We start from the raw sequence: 20351 nt of genomic DNA, 5'->3' as shown, positions 1-20351 counted from the left end.
GATATATATATACATATATGGATATATATATATATAGATAGATATATAGATATGTAGATATATATATATATATATATATATATATATATATATATATATATATATATATATATATAAATATAGATATATACATATATAGATATATATAAAGAGATATATAGATATATACAGATATATATGGATATATATGGATATATAAAGAGAGAGGGAGACACAGGGTCAGACGTATTGCAACAGGCGCCTGGTGACCAAGGCATGGACTGAACACCAGTGTTGATACTGCAGTACCATACCCCATTCCAAAACACTTTATCCACTAACTACAAGATAGGTGGTTGCCTGCCTAACACTGAAGGTGTCAGAAGGGAACATGGGACACAAGTGGACAGTAGCCTCCCCTTTGATATTCACAGTGCCACACTAGTTTTGTAACCTGTCTACGTGGTACGTGTCATCACAAACATTGTGTCATGTAAGGAAATATAGGTCAGTGTTCCCCTGTACTCATCACAATGCCCCATGTGGTATGTACCTCACATGACAACTACAGCAAGTGGAAAGGCCACAGACATACCTCACAAAGAGTAATACTGCCCTCAAACACATACCCTATGCAGACTGACTGACATAATCATAGCTACAGTGCGTTGCATACCGGCCACCCAGAGGTTACCTCTGCCGAACATACAGAGGTATGTCACACCCATAGCAGTCAGACAACCACCATGTCAACACCTCACAATCCCACCGGGCTACATGGACTAGGTCCCTAATCCCCGCCACCTCACTAAACAGCACATGCTGGAGGGATAGGCTCCTATTGTCAAATATGCCATACTCTGGAGTAAACCACCCAGCATTAACAAACAAGGCTCCTCAGTAGCAGATGTCATACATACCCCTGATGATTGTCTGGGGGATAGGTAACATGCCATGGGAATCACCTCTGTGTATCCGGTTGACAGGAGCAAGTGAAATCAAATTACATGTGTGTCAAAGGCCAGGGTAGCATATGGCTAGGCTGCTGTAGGCCCTAGGGCCAATAGTGTATTATCTACCTATGACACAATGCACACACACATTTACTCAGTGCATTACCTGCTATGTGAGGTGGAATGGTTGTGACAGTGAATGTGTGCAAGGTCTGTAACGGTGTGATAACTTAGTGTGAGGTTGTTTCTGTCATGGTCGTTTGTGTCCTAGGTGTGAGGCTAGAGAAAGATGTGTCAGTTATTGGGATGCAGACATAGTAGGATGGCATATGTTGTGACGTAGTTCTTTGTGTACGACTGTGGTGTCCCATTGTAGGCTGAAGCAATACATGTATGCTCAGTAAGTGGTACCTCTGGTGAATCCAGCTGACATTTGAACTGTTGTACTACCTGAAGCTGTAGGCCTTAACAGCACAGTATGGTGTATGTTCGCATTCCCTGGTAACACTGTCTTGTGTTTTTTCTGCAGTCTGCGCAGATTACATACCTCAGGCATAGGTATCTGTAAGTAGGGGCACACAGTACTGTAAGGTACACAGGAAATGCTCATCTGTGTCAGCATACATTTGTGTGTTGTATGAATGCCTGATGTGTGTGTAATGATGCCTGTACCATTTCCGCAATTACATGTGTGTTGCAGGGTTTGCGTGTGTACCTAGCAACATGTATACTCTGTTACAGCAGTATGCCAGCTATATTAACAACTGTGCACATATGTTAAATAGGGGTATGGCATCAACGACTAGGCTGGGTTACTGGTTATACTGTAACTGTACTTCACATTCATTGCAATGGATGACATATTTCTTCATGCATTAGCTTGATATGTACCCCCGTGGTGAGGCTGTGCATTGGATCCCAAACAGTGTGCCGAGTACTTGTGTATACTGGTTTGTTATATGGAGTGTGGCAGGCACTGTCAGCCAGTTGTGGGCTGAGCACTGATATGTGGTAGTGAATGTGTGTATCCTCTGACAGACGAACAGATGCTATATATGGCAGTTAACTGATATCCGTACTGTATAATGTTAAGTGTGCCACATGACTTGCTCACACATATCGTTTACTTGTCTTCCAGGCTTATGGCTCATCAAAGGAATCCCTCCTACACAGCCGCAGAGGAACAGGAAATCCACCACAGCCTGGTACAGCACTATACCCTGCTGTTTTCCAGGGCCAGCACCAACATGAGTGGACTGCACTGTGGCAAGATCTTGTTCATCGGGTAAATGACATAGGCATGCATAACCGGACATATGAGCAGGTAAGCCATCACTGCAGTGATTTAATTAGACATGTCCGGCGGCATGCATCTGATATCCATAGACAACAGCTTGCCACAGGTGGTGGGGTGTCAATATATCCCCCCCTCACCAGAGTGGAGGAACTGCTCCTAAGTGTGGTGGCACCTGGCCTACAGCAGCAACAACTTCACACATGTGTCATCATGGAGGCCGGAGCTACCCAGCATGGTGACATGGAGCATGTAGGTAACATGCCCTAAATGTAGACTACTGTTACCTGTATTGTTAGATTATGCATATGTGAGATGTGTACTGTGTTTAGCTGTCGTGCTGCCTATTGTGTGCAATACTGATATTTTGAATAGTATCCATACACCTATGCCTGTTGTTCTGCTGTAGTTTAGCACACTCACAGTAGCAATGCCACAGTTGTGGCCACTGACAAACTGTGTCATATTCTTGTAGGTCCCCCTGGTGTGTCAGCAGGGCAGACAATACATGCTGGTGAGTGTGCTAACACTTTAAAATTGGCATTGAAATGTGCATGTCATAGGTGAGGTGTAGGCCATGTACACATAACACACCTATGCATAAGGCATGCTGTGCATGTTTGATGTGAGACGTTAAACATCTCAGTAAAGTCAGTAGCTGCCTCAATCACATGCAATGCACAGAGCACCAGACACAAATGTGGCAACACTGCACTGCACATTGGATAGGCATAGTTGACACACATGTACACAACATAACACATTTGTCATACGCAGTAAACCTCAACATGCTACACATAGTGTAACCGGACACCCACTGCCAGGTCACACTTCAGTATCCCACATGTCATCCACACACCACACATAATATACCTGAGGGATAGGGGCCTAGCATGGGGCTGTGCAACACTCTTCAACACATAACACAGTCATGTTAGACAAAGCTCCCTATTGGGCACCTCACACACCCTTGTGCAACATGGCTGTGTAATTGTGAACTTAGCCACGGCACTGTGGTCCAGGTACAGCATGCTAGGCGGTGGTCTAGCACACTTTACTGGCCTTGAGTGACCACATGATGCATGATGATGATGGCTAATGGTACTACACCCCATACAGTTACAGTGACCACAGTACTACACATAGCTGTCATTGTTTGCACCTCCATGTTGTGTGTGTGCACACATATGCACCTATACATATTATGCATAGAATGTTGTGTGTGTGCAAACATATGCAACTATACACAATATGCATAGCAGTCGCATTCTTTACAAAGTGACACATATTTGTCCTGGAATGATATTGGGTATATAGGTTACATGACACACATTGGGTATGTGTGATGTTGAATGTTACAGTCATGTACCATGCAATGTCATGGCTGGCACTGGCATATCTGGAATATGACCCACACTCACCATAACCAGTGTACAATGGCCATGTCCAGGATTGGTATTCCATCACGTATACATGCACCACTCATCCCTTGTGTGTACATAGCATGCATGTGCTACACCTGTGTCCACAATTATCTGCTACAGACACAGACACTGCACTCAGACATGGAAATCCATGTGACACACAGACAACACATGCAGCCATGGTATGTATACCTGTAAGTTATGGTGCACAGGACATTGCAGAGCTTATAATACTTGCACAGAAATGTCGTGTCCTTGTTCACATTGTGTTCCAGGGTGTAGACAATCACTGAACATGTACACACATGCACCACAGCCATGTACACTGTCATTAACTATGGCTGTCTACACTCGCACTGCATGGACTTGATCAACACATATTCTGCATGCTGACATGTGTGACGTGACTGTTTGCCTTGTGATGCTGTCACCCACCTTCAACCACTATTGAGTATGTTTGGATTGCTGTTGTGTGCGTGTATCTGCTGTAGTGAGGAGTGTGCATGTGTTCCTGTGTGCATGTGTTCTTGTGTGCATGTGTGCATGTGTTCATGTGTGCATGTGTGCATGTGTTCCTGTATGCATGTGTTCCTGTGTGCATGTGTGCATGTGTTCATGTGTGCATGTGTCCATGTGTGCATGTGCAGACTGTAAAGTGTGTTTCCTGTCTTCCTCTCACAGGTGCTGCGTTAGGGGTTGGCTAAAGCAGCAGGTGACCTGTAGCCACTGCCACGAATAGTGGTGATGACGACACATGCATTTTGGCACAGGAAGATTTGACAGGGTCTGTCGTTGGTCCGCCAATCGACAGTACACAGCGGTCAACCCCATCTATGCGCACATTCATACTGTCAATACATCCCTCACCACCAATGGCCATAGGCGAGGGACAGCATACAGTTGGCATTGACCAGGAGAGTGTGGTACCCATGGCACTTGCATCCCCTCACAGCAGCCATAACCGTAGACCCGGAAAGGTACCACATAGGTGGAGGTCCAGGGGTTCTTGGGGGAGCACCACTTGTCATATTGCCCCTGGCAGGCATGCCCTCACAGGTCTTACGACGACCAGTATGTTCTGGGCTGTAATGCAGGATCAGGCATGTATGGAACGGTACACCAGGCAGGGACTTAGGGCACAGAGGGCACATTTCACTGCTATCAATGACAGCATCCGTGACCTTGCCGGTGCCATCCGGACTTACACCGAGGTCATTGATAGACATTGGGGGGAGACATTACATGCCCTCCACAACATGTCTTCCATGAGCCAGGACCGTGCGGGATGGTTGCAACGTTGATGCAGACACATGCCAGCAACAGCAACAGCTGGCAGTGGTTGCGGATAGCCCACAGTTCACAGCCACTCCCGTAGTGGCAGTACCAGCACCAGCAATGTTGGGGCTGGCCTGTCCCTTGACCGTCCCAGTAGACCATGTGCACGTGGCTCTGGCCAGTCTCAGCAGGGACATGGATCCAGTCATCATACCTCTGCCTCTGATGACAGTACCCAGTCAGGGTTGGTACCCGATACTGTCCGTAGCACCCCTGCCAGGCACAAGTACTGTGCCCGTGGCCAGAGGCAGTGATCTGTACAGCCTAGCAGGTACAGTCTGTGGCTGTCCCACAAACTACCGTATATGGCAGCCACATGGTAGAGCTGTGTGCATGCAGAAACACTCACATTAAGCAAACAACTAGGGCTCACACATACACACACACATTACATCAACATTGGCCCATGCTGTACTGTTGTCCCTCACACACACACACACACACACACACACACACACACACACACACACACACACACACACACACACACACACACACACACACACACACACACACACACAGACATGTCGATTGGATGGGTCAATGTCAGGCTCTGACAAACAACAAAACACCCTGTGCATATGATGATACCTGTGCCACCTCCTGTCATCTGCATTATTGATGGAGGGACAGGCTAACATGGTGCTGATGCACAGGGTGACACTATAGCAGTGTAGCAATAATAGCAAGTTGACAACAAGGAAGTGTAACTACATCCTTGTAGGTATATCTGAGCAGGCATTATGCATCAAAGCTCTGATTGTCAATGTAGCATTGTTTACACCACTGTTAGGTCTGAGTATGTATTATCCACCCATGTGCCACTTGGCTGAAGTGTAATGTGTTGCCAGCATGTGTCAGTGACTGGACCGTACGTGTGTGATGTGTGCAGTACAGATTAGGAAGTGTACATCTGTGGACATGGTGGGCACGCACTGTCTGGATGTACGTGCATAGTGGACACATGGAATGTGTGGCATACCCTGTCGTACACATTGTTAACATCTCATAGCATCTTTCAATGGCCAGTATGCATTCTACTACAGTTATGTACTAACATGGGTAGACGTGTGTATGACATGGGTTGACACTATGCTGTGGGTGATACCGTAAATATCTGTCAATGATTTGCGGTCTGGTAGTATACACAACCTCAACAGCATGACTATAAGCAATCATTGGATGATGTCCTGACAAATGACACACAGTAGTAGGGAACCCAGTATCAAGTGGATCCTTCCGGTGCTACACTATAACACTAACCAGTGGTAATGACCGCCACACATTACTGTGACTACACCTGTTTGTCATATAGCCGCCTTAGGTACATGCAGACACACTAGGGATGTGTCCATCCAAATCTAGAAATGCATGGATTGGCCTACAATGCATTCCCTGGATGGGACGCATATCCTACACAATGGTATCATACATACAGATACCTGTTGTCTGATACATGCTGTATAGCAGTAAGCTGACTATGGCATAGTCATCCTCATATACTATACATACTATCCCATCAGTACCACACAGGTGGTAGCCCTCAACATGTATGTTGGGTACCATTGCGTATAACCCATGTTATGTCATGTGTACCTTGGTATCCACATATCCATAGGTATTGTGGAGTCCCAAGGTGTATCACATAAGACATTAGAGACCTGAATGCATATCCACAAGGCAGTCATACACCTATAAAGACTGTCCATTCTTGGCAGACTTTGTTTTGTATGACCATGTTTGACATATACCCCAGGCATATGCCCTCACTCACACTACTCTTAAGTAACTGTCATGGGTGTGTGTGCCACAGAACATGGCAGTGGACGGCCTTGTCACATACATACATATGTGACCTATGATCTGAGAAGCAGTGGCACAACCTGTCAATGGAAACAAATGTATTCATGTAGTATGCAGGCTTCACACCTATGTACTGATTGAGGGGACATGTACACATATATATTTGCCACGCAGATACCTGATGTGTGCAATGCACTTACTGTTGTAATCATATTCGGCCATACCATAGTAAAAGCAAAAGCAACACTGCATTGACCAACAGTGACACATACACACAGTCAGCATTTGCAGGACTTAAACCCCTATCTAACTATGTTATGATACTAGAGAAAGATGCATTAATATGGCACGCTATTTGCTTTATTGGCTGGTTTTCCTTCTCCGGCTGTATTTGTAGGATGGTGACATCATCAGTCTTTCCAAAGAGGAATGTACCTCTTTTAGTGAGTTTTCCCAGTCTCCAAAAAGGGGACACTTCTCAAAGGAAACTGCACACATACACACACCCCCGCAACACACACACACACACACACACACACACACACACACACACACACACACACACACACACACACACACACACACACACACTCACTGTTTGCAGAATTCAAACCCCTACCCAACTATGTTATGATACTAAAGAAAGACGCATTAACACTTCGTGCTATTTGCTTTACTGACTGTTTTCCCTTCTCTGGCTGTATTTGTAGGATGGTGACATCATCAGTCTTTCCAAAGAGGAATGTACCTCTTTTACTGAGTTTTCCCAGTCTCCAAAAAGGGGACACTTCTCAAAGGAAACTGCACACATACACACACTCACTGTTTGCAGGATTCAAACCCCTACCTAACTATGCTATGATACTAGAGAGAGATATGCATTAACATGGCGCTATTTGATTTACTAGCTGGTTTCCCTTCTCCTGCTGTATTTATAGGATGGTGACACCATCAGACTGGACATGGTGATGTGTGTACACTTTGTTTTCTGCCATTCCAGAAATGCTCCATGTGGGTCAACAGGTGTCAACAGCTTGAACAAGACCTCATAATCCTTACCTTGTGTGATCTATCTGTGGACACAATGACATTCCGTCATATGTCAACACATATTTATGCACAGCTTGTTGACTTTGTGGATACTACATGTTTCTGGGATGTTGATAAAGGGCTATTCAAAGTCTATGTGACACATGTGTAGATGTGTTCAATGATGTATGTCCTGGTTGGCTGCCTTGCAAACAGTCTAGCATGTTTGGGAACCATGATCCGCACATGAACATACCACGGTTGGTAGGGTTGTGTGTATGTCAGCTTCCAATAGCTCTGTTTATGACTGCAACCATGATGGACTCCATGACCTTGCAGATCAGACTTCATAGGCATACTGGACTTGACTTCCCATGGTGTGTTTTGCACCAACACTTGTGGGGAGTGCCATATGTAGCTGTGACACATTCAACGGTTCCACATCCTGTGTAGGGGGTGAGGCTCAGCTGACTGTTAAGGTGCATGATCTGTTTGTTCTGTAGTTTGTGCATGACACATATTGGGAATCAATGTATTCTACTTGCTGCCATGCTTTTGGCAGTGGGGGTAGCTGCTCATCCATTCTACATGTGATATCTCCTGGTATGATGATGTGGACTATTGTCAGTGGGAGATGGTATGTACATATGGGCCTGTCTGTCATGATGTCGGCATTGTCACTCAAGTTCAGTTGGCCCTGACTCAGGACCTATATGGGTGTACATTGCTATTAATGACATAGCTGAAGGAGGTGTCATGATTCAGTCTGGACTCCTTCACAGCTACTCATTACAAAACACCAACGAACATGAGCACTAATCCCTGTTATACTCTTTTACATGCTTAACACCCTACTGATCCTTTGTGATCAGGCTACAGAGTATGTCATGATAATATCCTGGCATGTCCAGGGGTCAGTTTCGTGTGTACACTTCAGTCTAGCTGGTGGATATTGTGATATTGACACAATGTCACATCTGCCTCATGTACACAGACAACCCTCTCCTCCTCCCGCAAACTCAGATATATGTGTGAGATGCACCTATATAGACATACAGGGTGCTGAACTCTCTCAACCCGTGACTGGCACAGTCTATCAGGTGGTGAAGGTAACCACACACACCACATATCAGTCTCACATATCCTCTAGCAACAGCACTCAAACCACACTATCACACATAGACATACTCGGATGCTGTAAATGTACTCTACCTAAGCAGCAGAGACCTCCAAAGCAGACACACACACACCTGCTACCCCACTACAATACCCACATATCACATAGTTCACAATGTCAGTATGCCACACAGTCACTGCCCTTCGGGCTAAACAACCACCTAATACACTTGTAATAGGCGACACATATTGTCAGACACACTGACGTACCACTCACCAGCCCTAACAAGGGAATAGTCACTTTGGGCTGTCTGTTGGGTGCCAGGATCTGCCGCATAACACAGGCAGTCAGGTCACTCCAAAGCAAGTACAGGACTGGCACCATCATTGTCCATGCTGGTGTTATAACCTCAGACGTTACTCCCTGGACCACATGACATGATACATGGAGGAACACTCTGATCATGTAGCCCAGGTCAGTATGACCCTGACCTTGTCTAGCATCTTACACCCACCAATTATGATGTTACAGTATATGGACACACATATCACATTTAACAGTTGCCTAACAAATTTGTTTAATTCATAGGGGATACAGTGTCTGTTAGCCTATGGTTACATGCTCAACATGCCACGTAGCTTCACTATGGACAGCTTGCACCTGTCACCCTTGGACTTTGGAATGCTGGCTAAGGCTTTTGCTACCACCATAGTGCCTTTTTTAAGCAGGGCTCAGAAGACAAACACACCTCCATAGACATTACAGGTTAAATAAAACTAAGAGTAATGCTGCTCAACAACAGTTGTGTTAACCTCATATTGCGGCCACTGAGGACTCTCCTCAGTTTGGAGGATAGCGATATCTGTGCACTGACAGATGCCTGGTTCAGGCTCACTTATGCACACCAGCACTACCAGGTTATGTTCCATACCATGCTGTCTGACAACAAGACTTGGAACAGACAACACAACTAGGAGGAGTATCCATATACATCACAGATACACAAACCTCCGGGTTAGTAGCACTGCACAAAGCATCACAGACCATACATATACAACTACCATTGTGCAATACTGCCTTTTAGTTTGTTGCCTGCTACAGAACACACTCCCAAACGTAGGAACCACACTCAGCTTTCGTGGGAACTATGGAGAATATGAAGGTCTCCACAAACACCATTATATTGTGTGTCTTCATATACACAAATATTGACTGGGGATACTACTCAAGCCCTGACACCCTCACCCAAAAGTCGCTACAATTTGTAGACTCATATGCTATGGCACAACCAGTCAGCACAGCCACAAGGGGGAATACATATTGGAAACCAAACCTCGAAAATTCTTCAGAAAACACCACTTTGAATCCTGTGGTGTTTTCTGAGGAATACATATTGGACCTGATCATCACCAACATGGGGACTCTTTGTTCCACACCAGCGATATACCCCTCATTAGCAAGGTCAGAACATACATGTATCTCACTGGACATACATATACCGTCCACACACCCATCCTGGGTAATCTTGGTGAACTTCTCATGAGCCAACATCTCACGTCACTGAAGAAAGGTGGTATCCTTCAGTGACCCTGAGACAGTGGCAAATATGGCTCACACTGCTGCATCCTTTACATACACATTCTATGGGCACCTAGTGGACTGCATGGATTGTGCTATCCCAAATAACAACAGGACTCACTACTCCAATGGCAGGGGACCTGTGTGGTAGACCCCAGCCATTAATAAGCTGTACAATGTCAGGAGGAAGCTATTACATGATACAGCACAATCCCAGACTGGGAAGGCACCTGTGATCGGTACTAGCAGAGAGCTACGATCACTCATGAACTTTTCTAAGGGCCACTTCTACCAGACAATTGCAACAGACACGTAGGACTATCACACGGCCTTCTTCAGTTATGTCAGGAACCTGGTGGACACTCAACGACATGCTGTGAGTTACTGCATACTGACTAAACCTACCCTGAACCCACTGGCATTGCCAACATCCTGGCAAACAGGTTCAGTGCAGATGCCTCCCACACATCCCCCCTAAGGAGCAACTATCCATCCCAACAGAGTATAACCTCCCTGACATCACACAGTAACAGGTGAGTGCTGCCCTCCCCAAAGCATACATCACAGTATCAATGTGACCAGACGGTGTCCCAGCCTGCATCTTACACGAGCATCATGACAGACGCAACCCTCACATTACATCACTGTTCAATATCGGAGTTACCACAGGATATGTACCCAAGGAATGGCGTACAGTGACAGTGGTCCTGCTCCATACAGTTGGTGCCACAACTGACCACAGACAATATTGCCCTATAAGCCTAAGTAGCCTGTTCTGTAAAGCTATGGAGCGTATTGTCATGGGACTCATACACATAGACATCAGGAACCTACAGACACTGTGTCCTACCCATTTCAGCATTGTTGTCGGCAGATCTTGCCTCTTGAACCTGTTTGTATTCTTTAAATGGCTAACAGGTCCATCGACATAGGGACGGCTGTCCACACAATCTACCTGGACCCTACAAAACCCTTCAACACAATAACCCACTGGGCCATTATGCATAGGCTCACCAGCGTCGATATGGACACATATCTCACATGATGGATTGATAGCTGGATCAGGGATAGCACCCACATGGTCAGAATTGCAGGTGCCATGTCTGACTATACACCAGTTACACATGGCATCCCACACGGCTCGGTCCTGGGACCTCTCTTGTTCAGTATATATTTGTCTGACATACAGGCTACCACAGGGGGAATATGGCTGAACATGTTTGCACTTGACTGCAAACTGGGTGCCATTATCAACCCTCCAGCTGCCACATGCATACTCAAACAGGGTGTCACAGAGATGGATGACTGGTGCCTGAGCCATGGCCTACAGCTAAATGTCATTAGTTGCATAGTCATCCCCTTTGGGAATAACAACATGCCCACACATTACCACATAGGTAGTACTCCATTACATACAGTAGGAGTTGTTAGGGGTTTGGGGACATGACTTGTTCGTACTGTCACCTTTGACATTCACGTTGCCAATGGACACACCTTCTATGTGGGCCACCTTATCCCATATGGTTTCACATCTAGATAGAGTGAGGTCATTGTGCCCCTATACTCATCACATCCATGCTTGGTTACAATGCCACATTTGGGGTTACCTTACCCGACACATGCAGCAACTGTACTGGCCACGGAAGTTCCTCAGCAAGCAGATCTAGGGACTCACACAGATGGCCTGCACAGTTCAGATGCAGTATTTCCAGCTCTACTCAGTCGCTTACCACCTACTCGGATATGATGTGTGCCTGTTGTTTACAGATATACCCAACCCAGAATTACTGGACATGCTCCACTTCGGGATATCCGACTCCCTTGGAGCTACACACTCCGGGGATGTATACCTGAGCACAGGTGTTAATAGGACATTGTGGAGAGACAGATTCTTATCCCAGAGGCTCCACTCACTCCAGAATGTAATCCCAGTTTCACATAGGCAGAGCCACCGACTGACCACCTACTGGAGACATCTTGACGACTGTATGGGTGATCGTATGTTTACCCCTGGGATATCTTCTGTGTCCCTGCTAGACAGAGGCCCACTAGCTTAAATGTACATGGGCTATCTTGTGTGACCTACTATTCACACACACAGTGTAGTAATCTGACAGGGTTGTGAATGCCAAACACACTCTGGCTAGGCTTTTACATGCCCTAGGGCAGATAGCCTAGTATCAACCTCTGAACCTATGCTAATGTTCAAGATGCACAATGTTTATTGCTGATACTGTTTGCAGGTCTTTATCATCTTTGCTTTACCATTTTCTATGAACAACTTCGGCATCTGCAGAACATAGTTGATTATGACAGGGTTCCACTATATTATAGATGTGTCTGTTGTCATATGACTGTGTGCACAGGGCGGATTGCTGTATAGTGACAGGTTCCTGGGTTAACACATGCAACTGCCAGATGTGCGTGGCCACTGCTGTACTCAGACATGGCCTAAGTGTGTGAGCATGCCCAGTTCTGCCATTCCATGTTTTGTTGCCTGACATTTGTCTCATTTATTCAAGTGTGTGAGCATGCCCAGTGTGAGCTTTCAGTATGTTGCTATCTGAGGTCCACTACATTGGTTGATGTGTGCGAACATGACCAATATTAACATTTATACTGTGTGTGTTGGAAGTCAGGTTCTGTTCTCACTGCAGGACTCACCTTTGTGTCATAACTCGAAAAGGATTATGCTGTGCCTGCAGGGTTTCCATGAAATACTTTGCATAGACTTATCAACATTCCTTCATAAAGGCTGACCATTGCAACACTGTCATGGTTTAGTGGTTCAGTACTTTGGCTATAGTGCACAGTATCCTGCGTTTGAGACCCATCACTGCTTTATATTTTCATACTGAGCAGACCAGACTGATTAAAGGCCCGTTAAGCAAATATGAGCATGTTGGCTTTGTTTCAGCTATACCCTACTTAGACCAGGCTTGTCCGACATTGCTCAATATTCACCAGCATTGCTGGACGTTGCCCAATATTACAGAACATTGACCACAGTTGTGCTAGTTGGTGTGTGCGAATTTGTTTGCATATACTACATGGTGGTAAATGCTGTTTAGCACTGCTTTATATTGCTTAACACATGGCAATCATGCCTTAGGTGGTGCTGCAGGGCTGCTTATGTCAGATGCACATACTACACTCCCTGTAAATGTTTGAAAGCAGGTAGTGTCAACTTAGGCATCCCTTTTACTTTATGTGCAAGTCAGAGAGAGGTATCATTTCCAGAGTTCCTACCCAGCCAGTGTATGTGCTATGCGTTGCCTCTTTGCCAAGGCCAAAGCATACTGGGCACGCCTTCTTCTGCCTACTGGGGCAGGCTAAGGTTGTTCCTCCTCTATGTCACTCTCTGCCTGTGATGGCCTTGGCAATGGTGGGGGGATGTTTGGCCCAGGCCTATGCTGGTCCTGCTGCAGCTGTTTTCGCAGGATCATATTATGTAGCATAGCACATACCATGACAATTTGGGTACATGTAGTTGGTGAGTACTGCAAGGCTCCACTAGATGTGTCCAGGCACCGGAACCATGACTTGAGCAGCCCAAACACATGCTGTATTACATTACGTGTTTGTGCATGTGCCTCATTATGGCATTCCTGTTCAGGTGTGTGTGCGTTTCTGATGGGTGTCATCAGCCATGGCTCCAGTGCATAGCCAGCATCCCTCACTAGGTGACCATGTGGGATGTCCCCATTGGCAAATGTCTGGTACAGCTGCGTCAGATGCCAGATACGGGTATCATGGTAGCTTCCAGGGCAGCCTGCACACAAATTCAGTATTATGCCCTGGGCATCACACGACCTGGCAGTTGATGGAGGGGAAGCCCTCGCAGTTGAAGTAGACCCTACCCCGCTCGCCGGCTGGTGCTTTGATGCGTATGTGGGTGCAGTCTATTGCACCCACTACCTCAGGGTATTCCACTATTTGCTGGAAGAGACGCATATTGCTGGCCAATACCTCACGGGAATTGGGGAAACATACATGATCACCGACATGTGCTGACATGGCATCCAGGAACTGGTGTAGTACCCTGGATGCTGATGCCTGTGATATCCCCATCATATCACCAGTTGGTCTCTGGAAGGTACCTGTTGCTAATATTCTTAGGCCAACACATACCTTGGTTTCCACTGGGATGGGTTCCCCTCTGTTGGTTCTGTGTGTGAGGCGTGGCCTGCACAGCTCAACAATTTGCTGCAGGAGGTCTCTGACCACTCTATAGCACTCCACTATCTCCAGCTCATGTAGCCCCTGGGAGGTTACCCTGGACCTGTACACTCTTCTCCGTCTCCTCACTGTGGGTTGTCCAGCAGCATTTCCTTTGTCACCACCCTCAGCATGTTGCATATGTTGCCTTATAACAGCAATGGCAGCCCCTAACATTTCTTTGTCTCAGTAAAGCTTTTTCAGTTTTCACTTCTATTAGCTTACTGCAGTGTCTGTTGTGAGAAACATACTGGACTGTTGTTTGCAGAGTTTTAAGTGCTAGGCTGGGCTGGGCTAGTGTACTGCTCGTGTAATTGCCTGATTCTGATTGTTTTCACCTGCTAGCTCTGCTAGTACTCCCTGGTAGCTTCCTACTACTTGTTGTGCTTCCTTTTTCCTTTCTGTTTCCTTGGGGAGGGGGGCACCGTGCACACAAGTGCAAACACGTGCACAGCAGCTAAAACGCGCACACACATGCTTACACGGACTAAAACTTGCTTATTCGGGTAAATACATGTGCACACCAGTGCAAACGCACTTACAACTCTTTAAACAGCCTTATACATGCTTACTCCTGCTTAAACGTGCACACTCATGCTTACACATGCGCACTCTGTCTTACTCGGGTTTACACGCGCGCATACCCGTTCAGCAAGAAACTTTGGTGTTATCCACGGCATACACCTTCCATTTCTTTGCTTTCTCTAGCCTACCTGTTGACACACCGCTTTCCATGATGTATAAATGACAGCTGACACATGTCACTTTGCTCCAATGAGTTTCACTTCTTTCATACATACCCCCTCATGATGTCACCTATCTTCTATTCTGTTACTCCCCATATCCTACTCCTACACTCCACTGTCTGTGCTCATTTGCTATGTAAACTTGCGATTCACTATCTTAACACTCATTTACATAGGATTGCCTACTGATGCTTGGTTACATCTCTTAGACTGAGCTTCCCCCATTAGCAACCTCTACTCGGTGGCCATGTTGTCTTCAGCCTGCCATTCCCTTGCATTGTACATTAACAATTTCAATAAAATCCACATTTGTGGGTTTTAATTTTTAGTATTCTGGGTTTTAGAGCGCAGCCCATTTGTGAGGCACTGCACTACGCTTAAACATCGGAAAATGGCGAAAAAAAAATTATTTTTATTTTCATATTGCATCAGGAAACATTTCCAATGGCCGTATATTTGGCCATTGGCATGCTTCCTGCACTGGATACAATCTTTATTTGGAGCTGTCATGGCTCCGTTTTGCTATTTGCAGAAGGGTACTCAGTTGTCAACTGAGTACATTTCTGCAAATAACACTGCTCTTACTCGGACAGGTTCAGGTTTCCTGAATCGCCAATCTACCTCATTTGCATGCCTTTCACCTGCACTTAAGGTAATTTGCATATCCCAGCCTGTCCGTGTAAGAGCCATTTCAGGAGCACTCTTACATGCCCTAAAAGGCTGTTCCTGGATTGCTCGTCGGACATGATGGCTACATGGAGTCTTAATCTACTCTAAGACTCCGTGCAAGCCTTTGTGAATCCGACGCAGCATCTATGAACCCTTATGGAATCGCAGGGTGCCTAGTAAATAGCAGAAGCATGACCTAGCACAACAATTCAGTTCTCTATTTAACAACAGTCTCTAGGCAGGCTTTGCTCCAGTAGAGTGGAGGACAACAGTCATCCCTTTGCACAGATGTCGGCCATCAAAAGATCCTGGAAACTAATGACCCATAAGTCTGACTAGACTGATATGCAAGGAGAATCATGAAGCTGAAAACCCCTTTTTTTAAAATGTCTTCCACCTGACTAGCCAAGTGGTGCAATGGTTAAGGTGTATGTCTTACAATCACAAGGTGCAAGGTTTGATTCTCACCAATGGAATAAGTTTTACAGATTGAAGATTATATTATATATATATTATACTTTCCTCATTTATTTATTGTATTATCATTAAAGATATTTATGATTAGAACTGAATTGAAGTTATAAAGTTATAGGGGCTACTGAATTAAATAGTATTACAAGAATTCTGTGTATGTATAAATGTTACCTTATTCAAGTTTCAACACATGCTTTATAAGGATAGGTTTGGTTTGCCCTTAAATAATTCAAATGAGATGGATTTTAACTAATTAATCAATTAACTTGATTTGATTGTACTAATGAACTTCTTCCCTTATGTATATAAGCTGCTTAATCTCAAATGCTACTGTTGAAGTTTGAAAAAGCCCTATGGTGAAAGCGCTTACTGTTTGCTAGCTCAAATAAATATTTCATTTGGATTATATGTCATTGTGCGTGGTTACTGGACTGGAAAAGTGTGAACTTTTGTTTCTACTGGGTTGAATAACCTTTCAGTGCCTTTGGAACGCTATTTTTATTGAGTTGAATAACTCTTTTGTGTGCCTTTGGAAACGTCATTTTACTGAGGTCATTTCGCTCCAGTTTGTTGTCTTTATATATTAACACTTGTTTTGAAACCAGGAGCGTTCATCTCTTAACAGGAGTTTTTTACATTGTTTTTACCAATTTCTGTTTTACCTGCTAAGAGAAATGGCTGTCAGTCCCTCGGATGTGAATTTGGAGCTACCATATAGACCGGATGAACCGGAAGTCAACACGATTTAGGAACTACATGGCAGCCACGGAGAATATGCTACTGCTCTTTGAACCAGATATTGGAGTGGACAACAACCCTGACACTGTGGAAATAGGGAAAGACCTTAATAAACTAGAACTGGACTTTACCAAATTAAAAAGACTTCAGTTGCAACGGCAACACTTTGAGGCATGCATCGAGAAACGCGTAATACCTCGAGGGTTACGCGTTCTCAAGATGCTGACATCAGGTAACAACTTTCCTGAGCTGCTGCTGAAATGGCAGCAGCTCAACCTTGAATTAAGTTTCAATTATATGAGACTCCTCAATGAGTTTCATTTACAAGAAGAGACATTGAGGAAGAATGTAACTGATCAGTATGAACGTTTTAATAATAAATTTAGAAGCTCTCAAGCACAATATGGGATGGAAAAATTATTAGATAATATACAGTTGTTTGAAAAAAGGACTTTAGAGTTAAAGAAAAATAAATTGTTAAGGGACATACAAGATTTCCGATGTGGGAATGTCTTCACTTGGCCACGCTTTAATAGGGAACAAAGCAATGGCCTTGTGCATAGAAACAATGCTGAACGTAATATTGATAGTAATGTAAATGTAACTGGAGCAGTGCTTGCTAACACTGAATCGGCTAGAATTCATGGTGATGAAGGTGTCAATGTTGGAATTTCTAATGGGATCAACACTAACAGTATGACTGAGAATGTTAATGATGTTTTAGTTGAAAACACATCAGATGTTGTTCATATTGTTTATGAAGGGAACAATGCAGTTCCTGTTTTAAATACAGGTAATATGGCTAAAGATAATATGGATATAAGGAGTGAACCTGTAGTTAGGAAAAAGAATATCAAGGACACTCCTAATTCCCTCCATTTAGTTTATGGTAGTAAGTCCCCCCTCCGTACCCCTTTCCCTATAGCCAACAGTTCCTTCCTAGGGAGACAGAGGTCCCAAAGCAGAGGGAGGAACAAACGGAAAGGATCGGGAGGGGAACAGATGGGACCGACCCTAAAGAAATTATGGGAGAAAACAGGGGGACCTTAGTTGTTAATTTATCCAGTAGGTTTTTGGATGTTTTTGAAGAAGAAGTCCTGAACAAAGAACTAAATTTTATACCTACATGTGATAGTGACCTAACAGACTCAGTTCTAGATATAAAGATGTTCACTAGAAATATTCAATTGAAATTAGATTTTGGAACTCAGCGAAATATTAACAGGGAAGCGGACATAGAGAGATTCAGACCTAGTAGCCTATATGTCCCCTCCCTACATCCAGTACTAGATACTTTTACAAGAATGGTAGAAAATGATATTTATAAGTACTATGAAAGTAAGGATAGTAATACTATAAGGAAACGCCAGTTTAATTTGACTTACTTACAGAGACAAGCATTGACTAATCTTAAAAATGACCATTCCATAGTCATAAGACCAGCTGATAAGGGTGGTCCTGTGGTTATTTTAGACACTTCTTGCTATGTTGATATTATGACCACTATGTTGAGTGATGAACTATTTTATGCTAGTATAACTCTTTTAGAGGTTGGTGTGAAGGTCTTTCAAGTGTATGACACTCTAGAGGATTTACATAAAAGTCAAATTATCTCTGACACTTTATTCGGATATCTCAAAGTAAAAAACCCTCTTATCCCGATCATACAGGGGCTGCCAAAGATACATAAATCTTTGAACACCCCTCCCATGAGACCAATAGTAGCAGGGCAGGGGTGGCTAACTGAGCCCTTTTCTATTATTTTGTAATTTTTTACGAGACCTTTAGTAGATGTGAATAAGCATATACTGAGAGACAGTAAACATTTTTTAGTTGATTTATATGAATATACTAGCACCTTGGAAGATAGGGAACCCTATTTTCTTGTAACACTTGATGTAGTAAGTTTATTTACTAAGATCCCAAATGAAGAGGGTCTAATAAGGTTCCAGAGGTATGTTCGAAACCATTCAGATTTTAATGAAGGGACTGTTGACTTACTTTCATTGTTTTTAGAAATTGTCCTTGAGAACAACATTTTTGTGTTAGGAACATATTTACATAAAGATGGCGTAGCTATGGGCACTTCATGTGCCAATAGCTACAATATTGTAATGGTCGACTGGGAAGAGAATTCTTTATTTGTTTTATCACAGTTCCAGGAAAATATTGGTCACTACAGATGTTTTGTAGATGACCTTTTTTTCATCTGGAAAGGGGATGAAGAATCTCTCTTGGATTTCTTTGAAATAGTTAATGGACTCTCAGATTTTTTGAAATTCACTATTAATTACTCCCAAAATGAAGTGTCATTTCTAGATATACATATTAATAGATTACCTTCTGGTCTTTTGAATACCTCTATATACAGGAAAGCATGTTATAGGAACACACTATTACACCGTCAAAGCATGCATCCAAGGTTTGTTTTTGATAACATTATGAAAGGTCAGTTTATTAGAGCATCCAGGCTGAATCCTTGCCATATGGGGCATTCTAAAGAAGTTAATGCCCTTAAAAATAGATTATTAGAAAGGAAGTACCAAGTGAAAGAGATAGATAGGAACATAGGATTAGTTAATAAGTTCAGGGAAACTGTGGCCAAACCATATTTCTCTGAGAAGGAAAGTTCACATGTAGCATCTGCTAAGAATGGCAATGATAATATTAGGCTATCCCTATTCTTCTCGAGAGATGTAGATAGTATCAGGGAAATTGTTCGTAAGCACTGGGAAATCCTTGAATTGGATGATGATATATCTAAGATAGTGGGTGATGGTCCATGTTTTTCCTACAGAAATAAATCTAATTTGAAAAGGACATTATGTCATCGTCCTTTAATTAGACAAGGCAATGTGCCTATGAAAGATTACAATACTACACCATGTCTAGAATGTAATCAATGTCAATACATAGATAACAGTGATAGATTTATACATCCATCTACACAAAAAGTCTACAAGTTTAATACTGGGACTAGTTGTACGAGTACTA

Source organism: Protopterus annectens, chromosome 2.part0 (assembly GCF_019279795.1).
Source record: "Protopterus annectens isolate FY-2018-M chromosome 2.part0, PAN1.0, whole genome shotgun sequence".
Lineage (NCBI taxonomy): Eukaryota > Metazoa > Chordata > Ceratodontiformes > Protopteridae > Protopterus > Protopterus annectens.
The sequence above is the reverse complement of the archived record's forward strand: the minus strand, read 5'-3'. Positions refer to the sequence as shown.